We start from the raw sequence: 10,076 nt of genomic DNA, 5'->3' as shown, positions 1-10,076 counted from the left end.
AAGTCAACTCTCTGAACCTGCTCTGATACCATGTTGAATTTATGGAAAAGAGAAATACTTCATTGACTTCATTAACTTGATTAACTTATTATAATCAGAGTACACGAACCTCTATTTATAATAGAGGAAGGTAGTAGAGTCCCATAACAATAAAACTACCTTTGTTCCAATTACACCCAAACTCTAACACTTAAAGATAAGTCCTAGCATAATTAAATAAGTCAATATAGATAAAAGACGAACATAAATCAAACTAGAACTCTTTTAGGATGTGACCATAAGATAAAGATGCCTTTGTGAGTCCTTCTTGATCTTTCAACCAGCTTGTGGTTATCTTTGTGAGTCCTTCTTGATCTTCCAACCAGCTTGTGGTTATCTTTGGGAGTCCTTCTTGATCTTCCAACTTATGTGATAAGGATGCCAGCTCATGGTAATCATGGTGGGTCCTTCTTCTTATGGGTTTGAGCCCATCTTCCAAAACTCTTACATATGGGACCTTCCTTGGTCGTGTGGGCTGGACCCATATTCCAACACATGCAATCTTCAAAACTGAATAGCACCTTCATGGCTCATAAGTCGAATATGAAAAAGTAATTGGAATCCTGAAAATCAATCATTGTTCAGATACCATGTTGGCTTTCAAGATTCCATACGTTATGATCTTTGATGGAGGAGAGAAGGAAGAAGAAGAGGGAGAAGAGGAGAAGAGAGGAGAAGAAGAGAGAAGAGAGGAGAGAAGACATCTAGGAGAGAAAGGAAGATGGTTGGAGCACACGTTGGTGAGAAAAGAAGAGGAAGAATAGGATTATGGACTTGTGTTCTAACCCTCCCCCTTAACCTTTATTTATAGATGCCAAAAGTACAAATTTTACAAGTATACACTTCACCCTAGAATGAGTGAACAATGGAAAAAAATCATAAGATAATTACATCAATGACACCCCAACTTATTCATATCTTCCAACACAATTAAGATTCCATTATTTCTCACAACAACTCCATTTTGTTGAGGAGTTCAAGGAGCTAAAAGATGCTCAATGCTATGTTGAGTATGATTGTCAATGAAATGAGAATTCTCAAATTCTCCTCCATAGTCATTTCTAATTTTGACAATGCTATAGCCTCACTCCTTTTGTACTTTTTCACATAGTCTGGAAAAGGCTAGAAATGCATCATCTTTACTGCCTAATAAATCTACTGATGTAAATCTGGACTAGTCGTCTACAACCACTAGGGTGAGAAGCTTTCCACTCAAATTCAAGGTTCGGGTAGGTCCAACTAAATCCACGTGGATTAGTTGTAGAGGTCGAGTAGTCGAGACTACATTCTTGGATTTGAAAAACAAATTGTGTTGAATTCCAAGTTGGCAAGCATCATAAGGTTTTTCCTTTGGTTGGTAGTCCTCTTATCATGTTTTTGCCTTGCTAACATATTCGAGTCTATTCCTATATGCCTTAACCTCTTGTGCCTTAACCAAGATTCATCTACATTTTCACTCAAACAAATTTCACTTGTAAAGGGTAAGTAAATAATACTTACCACATAGAAATTTTTGCTGATGTGTCCCTATAACAAGGTTTTATCATTTTCATTCTTTACTAAGCATTTGTCCTTTTCAAATGATTTTTTTCCTTTATCATAGAATTGGCTAATGCTAAGTAAAACATAATATACATCTGATATAAAAAAGTTGGAGCTACCTATTTTTTAACTCCTTGATGGTACCTCTACTATTATCTCCAAATGTAACATGACCTCCCTCTTTCGGTGTGAGTTGTAAAAACTTCTTCTTATCACTGGTCATGTGCCTTGAACACCCACTATCCAAAATCTATACGTTCTTTGGTATCTTGGCTCAGAGACAAACCTACAATAAAAAAATATCAACCCTTAAAAGATCCCATTTGTTAAAGAGAAGATATGGAAGACTCTTACATGACTCAAAATAAGAATAATTACTATGGAAAGAGGTCTCACAGAAGAGTGTCAATTAAAAGGTATTTTAGTTAAGTTGGTTTTTTATTTATGTTCAGCTGTTTAATTATGCTAGGACTTATCTTTAAGTGTTAGACTTTGGGTGTAATTGGGACAATGGTAGTTTATTGTAATTGGACTCTACTACTTTTCTCTATTATAAATAGGGGCTCATATACTCAGATTACATCAAGTTAGTGAATTTTTTCTCTTTTCAAAAAAATTGAACATGGTATCAAAGCAGGTTCTGGGAGTTGACTTGGTCAATCCACAAAGATAATATGATTCATTTCTAATTTATCAACTCTATTAGTTTAGGTAAGCATTCTATCTTTTTTTTCTCTTATTAGTTCTAATATCCATTGTTTTCTAGGCGTTTGCACCTCCATAACCAGATTTTAATACTATAAATTATATATTGATGAAAATATATTCAAGTCTAATTTCTAATTCAAAAAGATTTTTGGCAATCAGAATTTTTTATAAAGAGAAATTGACATTTGAAGCAACAAAGGTCAGACTGCAAGAGAAGTTAAGAGTATCACCATAAAACTTAAAATTTTGAGTCATTTTATGGCATAAAAAATGACACTTTAGATGGAGAAATACAAATCAAAACAAATATCTATAAGTCTATTTTCTTACCTATTCAACCAAATTTCAATCTGAGTTTTATAAAGGGAGGTATCGATCTCGGAAGAGTCAATGATCATGCTGGCCAAACTATAAAAAGTATTAAGTTTGGCTAGATTACAAAGTCCAAAATCTATCAGATTATTTATCTTAAAATAAGTTCATTTTATAAAGAGAATTTATATATTTTATGAAAAATATATAAGTCGATTTTCAGAAGAGAAAATTTCTTGTCAATCTTATCCATATTTTAGGAGATATTCGCATTGAATTCGGTAAAGTCAAGCAATTGAATGAACAAAATCTAAAGGTCATAAAAGATTCAATAAAAAAATCTTTTTGTGTAAAATTAGATAATCAATTAAATATCTTCAAGTCTAATTTTTTGAAAAATAAACTTTTTGTGATTTTTATCTATATTTTTGGAGATATTGATATTACAAAGGTCATCTTAACCTTCAAAAATCTCTCATTTTCCCCTATTATCTCTCTAGGCATTGATGTGAATTGAGTTTCCATTTCTCCTCACATTTGAGTTTTTAGCCAAATTTGTCTTCTAATCAGAGAGTTTTGGTCTGACTTCAACACTATCATCTTAAGCCTCTTTGATCCCATAAATCTTTTATCTTTGGAAAGTCTAATTTAGGAAAGTCTATGATTGAAAAGTTTATGTTTTGATTCTACAGAATCTGGAAAGTATTCCGGATAGGAATTCTTTGAATATTTGATTAGAAAATTTCCTCATAGGGATTGATCAATTTGGAAACAGAAACTTGTAAGTTAAGTTATGAAATTATAAGAGTTTCCATAGTCAATGTTTTTTTCAAGTTTTGTGTATTTGTTACTTGGTTGTATATCTTCTGCATCATCAACTCTGAAAATTTTGGTTCACCCTCATGAAATTATCTTGAAGTCATATTTGGTCAAATTTGTTAAGTTACTTTTCTATAGTTATAGTATCCTTCTTATTATCAAGGTGGTTATTTTTCCTTCTTATACCCCTTTTTATCGGTTACCTTTCTCCAATAATCCTTTTTTGACTCTCGCATACCCCTTTGGGCCAACCTCTTGTGCATTGATTTGGTTGGTTTCTCTTTTTATATACATATGGGTATTTTAAGTTCATTGAGATTTTTTTAGTACTCTTAAGTGCGTTTTTATCACTGTCCTTTGAGTGACAAATGTTATCTTTTTTAGTGATTATTATCCCTACATTGTTTGAAATCCTATGAGATTGTTTTCAACCTGTTTTATACATATATCACCTTTCTTATTTTTTGAGAGTTTGTGTCCAATTAAGTTTTTATCCTCGGGACACCTTGATAGAGGAGATAATAAATAAAATTATATTTTTTTAACTTAGGATTCCATGATGTATAATCTAAGTAGAAGAGGATTAAGGGGTGAGAAGAAGAAGAAGAATTGTGGAGAGAAGGTTTTAGGAGGGGAAGAGGAAGAGTGACGAATTTGGAGAAGGAGAAAGTGGCTGGAGAATTAGGTTTATCGACTTGTCCAAACTCTCCCCCTTAAGTTTTATTTATAGATATTTATAGTATTAATATTACAAGAATACCCTTCACCCTAATAAGAGTGAATAAGTGACATAAATCATAAAATAATTACATTAGTGTCATCTTTATGAGATGACTCTTTAGTTACTATCATGTCATCATTGTGTGGGTCTGTGGGTCTTCTTCTTGGTCTGTGGGCTTGAGGCCCATGTTCCACACACTTGGACGTGTGTGCCTTCCTTGGTCGTCTGGGCTTGTGCCCAACTTCAAAAACTCCCCCTCAAGCTAGGGGTGAGAGAACATTATAAATGCCCAGCTTGTTGTAAATGGTGTATAGGATCTTCCATTATAAAATGGCAGTCCACCATATCTTCCAATACTCCCCTTTAAGGTGGTGGTCTCTTTGTTCTTTTCTAAGAGATCCACCTGGCATAATATAAGAGAGAGTAAAATCACTCCTAGCTTTAAAACATCGCTCCATACTCTAGTCAAATGGTCACAATGAAAAATACTTTCTGCTCAATATCATACGCAAAAAAGTTGCCCTACTATGGGGGCATAGAGTCTACCCACTTTCTCAGGGTAGCTAAAAAAAAACCTCTTGGGTGAATACTAGACTTGAGTCACGCTAGATGTTAGGCACACTCTTATCCTCTATATGTAGTGGATCTATAGGTTGCTCAAAAGTGTAGTAATAAACTCCATCACGTTGTCTCTCCACATGGCACCGACTCTCAAATGGTAGGAGTAAACATGCCAAATAATGGGGTAAAGGGTAATCACCGAAAGATAATATTCTGGGGCCACTATGTACTTTCTTCCTCATTAGAATAACCAATGTTGATCACCATTAGCAACCGAGAAATCCTCCAATAATAATGTCTCAATCAGAGAGACACAATAGTAGCAGGTAAAATGGGCCTGGGCACAAATAACATATACCAAATAGGCGGTTATACAGTAGCGGGTAACCAGTAGGTAGTAAAAGTCCTTAAGAGCAATAAGGACACATAAGATAATCTGCAGCAAATCCATCTTTAAATAAGGAAGTTGTGCAACAAGTGGAGGTTTCACATAAGAGTTTCAATTAAAAAGTGTTTTAGTTATGTTAGTTTTCTATTTAAGTTCAGTTTTTTAATTATGCTAGGACATATCTTTAAGTGTTAGACTTTGGGTGTAATTGGGACAATGGTAGTTTACCTATAATTGGACTCTACTACTTTCCTCTATTATGAATAGGGACTCATGTACTCAGATTACATCAAGTTAGTGAAGTTTTTTCTTTTCTAGAAATTCAACACCATTCAAGTTGGTTCCCTTTGGGAAACGCTTGTTCCACTAGTTGTTTTGGGCATCCAAGTTTGTTTGCCCAAGTTTTTATGGGTTACCATAACCTTATCAGTTATTTTATGTACCCACCTTTGTTTGATGCCATTTGTATTCTTAATTCCACAAATATGGGCATAGTGTCCCAATTTATTACAATGGTGGCATCAAATTGTGAAGAATGGGAGTGACTTTGGGTTTTGCCTCTTTTGTTTTCCCCAAGTTTCCTCCTTGGTGTGTCCTTGTGTGATGAGATTTTGATTTGTTGTTCTAATTAAACTCATTTCTTCTCAAAATCCAATTTATCGCATGAGAAGTTTTCTTTCATACCTTCTTGCCTTGAAACATTAACCAAGTGACCTTCATTTACTTCCTTCAAGTTAGCTAGCTCACTTTTGAGCTTAGTAATCTCATGTTTTTTACCATATAATTTTCTTTATATTTTTTATGCTATGAATTGAATTTTCAAGTAAAATTTCTAATTCATTTCTAGAGTCTAAATTACTTACCTCTTCCGGATTAGTGGAGTCCTCATCTTCAAAAACCATGAGGCCCACATCACTCTCTTCTTCTTAGAGTGGTTTGATTCATCTTCAACTATATCCCTAGTTGTTTCATAATCAGGAACAAGTCCAATGCTTTCTTGCCAAAACCATGCAACCCATGGGCAGTCAGCATTGCATTCCAAAAAATAGTGTTTCTTTCAAGCATTCCGTTGAATACCTTTTTCTCCCCTTCTAAGAAACTACATTTCGTATACAGGTACACTAGAGCGGGGTATACAACTAACCATTTATATTATAATGTAATAGAATATCAGAAAGATAAAATTTATAATAATGCATAAAAATCCCAAGTGATGTGAAGGATGACTTAAATAAGGTCAACAACATAAAATACAACAAGCATACATCAAATGGAAAACACTACCATGAGAAAATCCTCACTGGAATAAAATATACAAACTTAATCAAGAATATAACTTAAAAATAATGTGCGAACAAAAATTTAAAATTTAGACATTGGTAGCTTGAGAGAAATTAAGGTAGGAGGCTCTAGAGCTTTCTAAGAAAGCTTAACAGACAAACCTCTATGTTTCTCATGTATGGGAAAGATTAGAAAGATATAGTAGTATAGAATCCATAAAACTTCTCCTTCTAAATAGAAAAAATAAGCAACATTCTATTGTTACAAGGTATAGGCAAGCTTGGGTATTTTCTTGTAATTATATTATATTTTTTGTTTATTCCTCACTCCTACTAGGTGAAGGGTATGCTTGTAATATTGATAATTTTATCTTCTATAAATAAAGCATAATGGGGAGGTTTTGGACAAGTTCCATAACTCTAATTCTCAGCCCACTCGTCCTCTCCTCTCTCTCTGTCATCCTCTCACCTTCCTTTTCTCTTCTCTCCCTCCTCTCTTAATCTCCCTTTTTCTTCTCCACTTTATTCTCTCAACGTTAAAGACTTGCTAGTAATGGAGTCCTAAAAATAACATGGTAACATAGCTATATTTTTATGACTCCATCTGAATCTCATTCTTGTGCTCGGTGGATTACTTACTGCCATGATGAATCAGTAGCAGCCCAAGAGTACCCGCTATTTCTTGACACTCGCACCTTTATACTGAGATTTTCATATTTAAAATTATATATTTATGGAAATATATTCAAGTCTACTTTCCAAATCAAAATTAATTTTTTCAATTGAAGTTTTTTACAAAGAGGAATCGATATTTGAAGCACCAAAGGTCAGTTGCATTAGAGGTTCAAGCAGCAACAGAAAGCTTCAATTTTTGAACTATTTTAGGCCATCAAGAACTAGACTTCATATGGAGAAGTATATATAAAAATAAATATATTTAAGTCTATTTTCTTACCTATTCAACCAATTCTCATTATGATGTTTCTAGAGGGAGATCTCAATCTCAGAAGAGTCAATGATAATGCTGGCCAAAGAAGAAAGAATACCTAGTTCAGCCAGATTATAGAGTCTGAAATCTATTAGATCCTTTATCTAAAAAAAGATGCTATGCTGTTATTTTTTCGTATAGAAGGGCCCCTTTATATGATGAATTGATGTGCATGGAATGATGGATCGTTAATGATAAATTTACTCCAGTTTTTTTCATCAAACAAAATATCAAACACTAGTTTGCTCTCTAAAATTTGTGTTAGAAACAAGAAGAGAAGGGGCAGTAGCAAAATGATCCCCCTTGATTGTCTATGTTTCATCTATTGCTTACCTTTGGTGCATTAGTTTTTTTGAGTTCTGTATCCATAACCTTACCTGGATGTGGATTTCTAGTTTGCAATAATTTAGGAAACATATTGCTATTGTTGGTTTGATCTTCCATGATTGTGGTTTAGAAATAGGCAAGTTCCTAGATAGAGTTATCTTGCCTCAATTAGAATTCTCTAGATAGAAGGTTACCTTGCTTCTCATCATTATTTTTTGCAATCTTTTTTTATTTAAATACGATCCATTACAAATTAAATCTAATGAAGTGGGTCAACTTCAAAGCATATTTCCTCTTTGGTCTCCTTTTAAGAGATAATTATAGCAGCCATTGAGTAGCAGAAGATTTTTTATCTTGACTCGAGTGCTTGATCACAGCAGAAACAGCTAGCCACCTTGTCTCCTTCTCTAGTTTGAGGAATTCTTGCGGCATTGAGTTCAAATTTTTTTTTTTTTTTGAGAAGATTGACAAATGCTCGGTTCAAATTATTATTGGCCGCTTCTTATTCTGGTACAACTTATTAGTTGGTGTACATCCTCCTTATTTACAATTGGACTTGCTGAAAATTATTTCATGTGTCCTTGTTATACTAAAAGGACCTTTACTATTTCATTGATATTTGTTGCTATATAATAACAACTATGATGTGTGCTACTAGCTCTTTACCAAGACTGCTATGTGTCTCTTTGATTGAGACATTAGTCCTTGGTTGGGTAATGCTTGATATAAATTTTTTTTAAGGGTTCAGTTTGTTCAAGAATTCAGCTCTATGATGGCTCCTAAAAACACTAAACGTAAGAAGACCATCTCTACAAAAGAGTTTGAACTACTTCAAAAGATAAAGCATACGATGGCTACTACCAACAACCAGGCCTCCCTAAAAGAGACTTCTCCTATTACTACTGCTACTATACCATGTATGGTTTCAACTACTTCTCCATCCTAGATTATTGACTTTGGGGCTTTGAGCACTTTGCAGGTAATGGAACCCCCTTGAGTTCTATATCTTCTTGTTTGACTGACAAGTTTAATTCTATAGCAAATGGAACTCTAACCAAGGTGTGTGCACTTACCCTTCATTTGAAAGATGTCCTTTTTGTTCCTACATTTCCCTTAAATATTTTATCCGTCAATCAACTAACAAATAAATTTAACTGTCCCATTATTTTTATCCTACTTCGTGTGTTCTTTAAGATCTAAAGACAGAACAGGTTATTGGTGGAGGTCGTGAATGAGGGGGGCTCTATTATCTTGATTCACCGGAACTCACATCCACATCTAGTGCTCAACATACAGATCTTCAATGGCACAATAGGTTAGATCATCCATCCTTGCAATCTCTTAAACAGATGATTCCTTCCTTACATTTCCTTTCCAGTTTAAACTATGAAGATTATCAAGTAAGTAAACACCATCAGGTACTTATTCTCCTTGAGGTGAGTTATAATCCTTCTCTCTAGAAGTTGTTTGTCTCTAAGTAAGTGACATTCTTTGAACAACAACCCTTCTATTCCTCCACCGGTGCCCAACCTAGTTTTTATACAGAAAATGAGTTTCCTAAGCCTATTGTGCCGATTGATGACTCAACAACTCGTGACCGTGATGATGTACCTGCTCCACCCCCTGAAGCATTGGTCAACACTACACTGTGGAGTCTTCAGACCCTTTTGAGGTAAGTTCTCCATCTTAACCTCCTAGCTTTGGACCTTTGTTTGATACTCGACCGATTGCTCTTCGGAAAGAGCCTAGGGCATGCACACGAGCATCTACCTCTCACCCCATTTCTAATTCTTTATCTACTCATCAGTTATCCCCATCTTGTTGTTAGTTTCTTGCCTTTATTTCTTCTATTGCTATTCCTTAGTCTTATCAGGAGGCTCTACAACATCCATGATGGAAAATAGCAATGGATCAAGAGATGACAACCCTTTATGAGAATCAAACATGGCGACTTGTTCCCCTGCCATCTGAAAAAAAAAAAAACCTGGTGGGATGTAAATGGTATTCATTGTAAAACTTACTTCAGATGGTTTCATGGCCCGCCTTAAAGCCTGACTCGTGGCTAAATGTTATACTCAATGTTATGGTATTGATTATGAGGAAAATTTTCTCTCGTCGCCAAGCTCAACTCAGTACGTCTATTATTACCTCTTGCTGCTAAGTCCCGTTGACCTGTTTTCCAGGTAGATGTGAAGAATGTCTTCCTTAATGGTGATATTAAGGAGTAAATTTATATGCAGTGAGCACCTGGATATGTGGTTGAGGGAAAGTTGGTATGCTACCTGAAAAAAAAAATCATTATATGGTCTGAAGCAATCTTTGCGGGCCTGGTTTGACAAGTTTAGTCAAACAATGCTTCGATTCGGGTTTGTACTGTGCTCTGTGGACAAT

The sequence above is a fragment of the Aristolochia californica genome, unplaced genomic scaffold (assembly GCF_029961685.1).
Source record: "Aristolochia californica isolate CCGP_79_NKW_82.1479 unplaced genomic scaffold, dmAriCali1.0.hap1 SCAF_11, whole genome shotgun sequence".
In the NCBI taxonomy this organism is placed as follows: Eukaryota; Viridiplantae; Streptophyta; class Magnoliopsida; order Piperales; family Aristolochiaceae; genus Aristolochia; species Aristolochia californica.
This window is presented reverse-complemented; position numbering follows the sequence as displayed.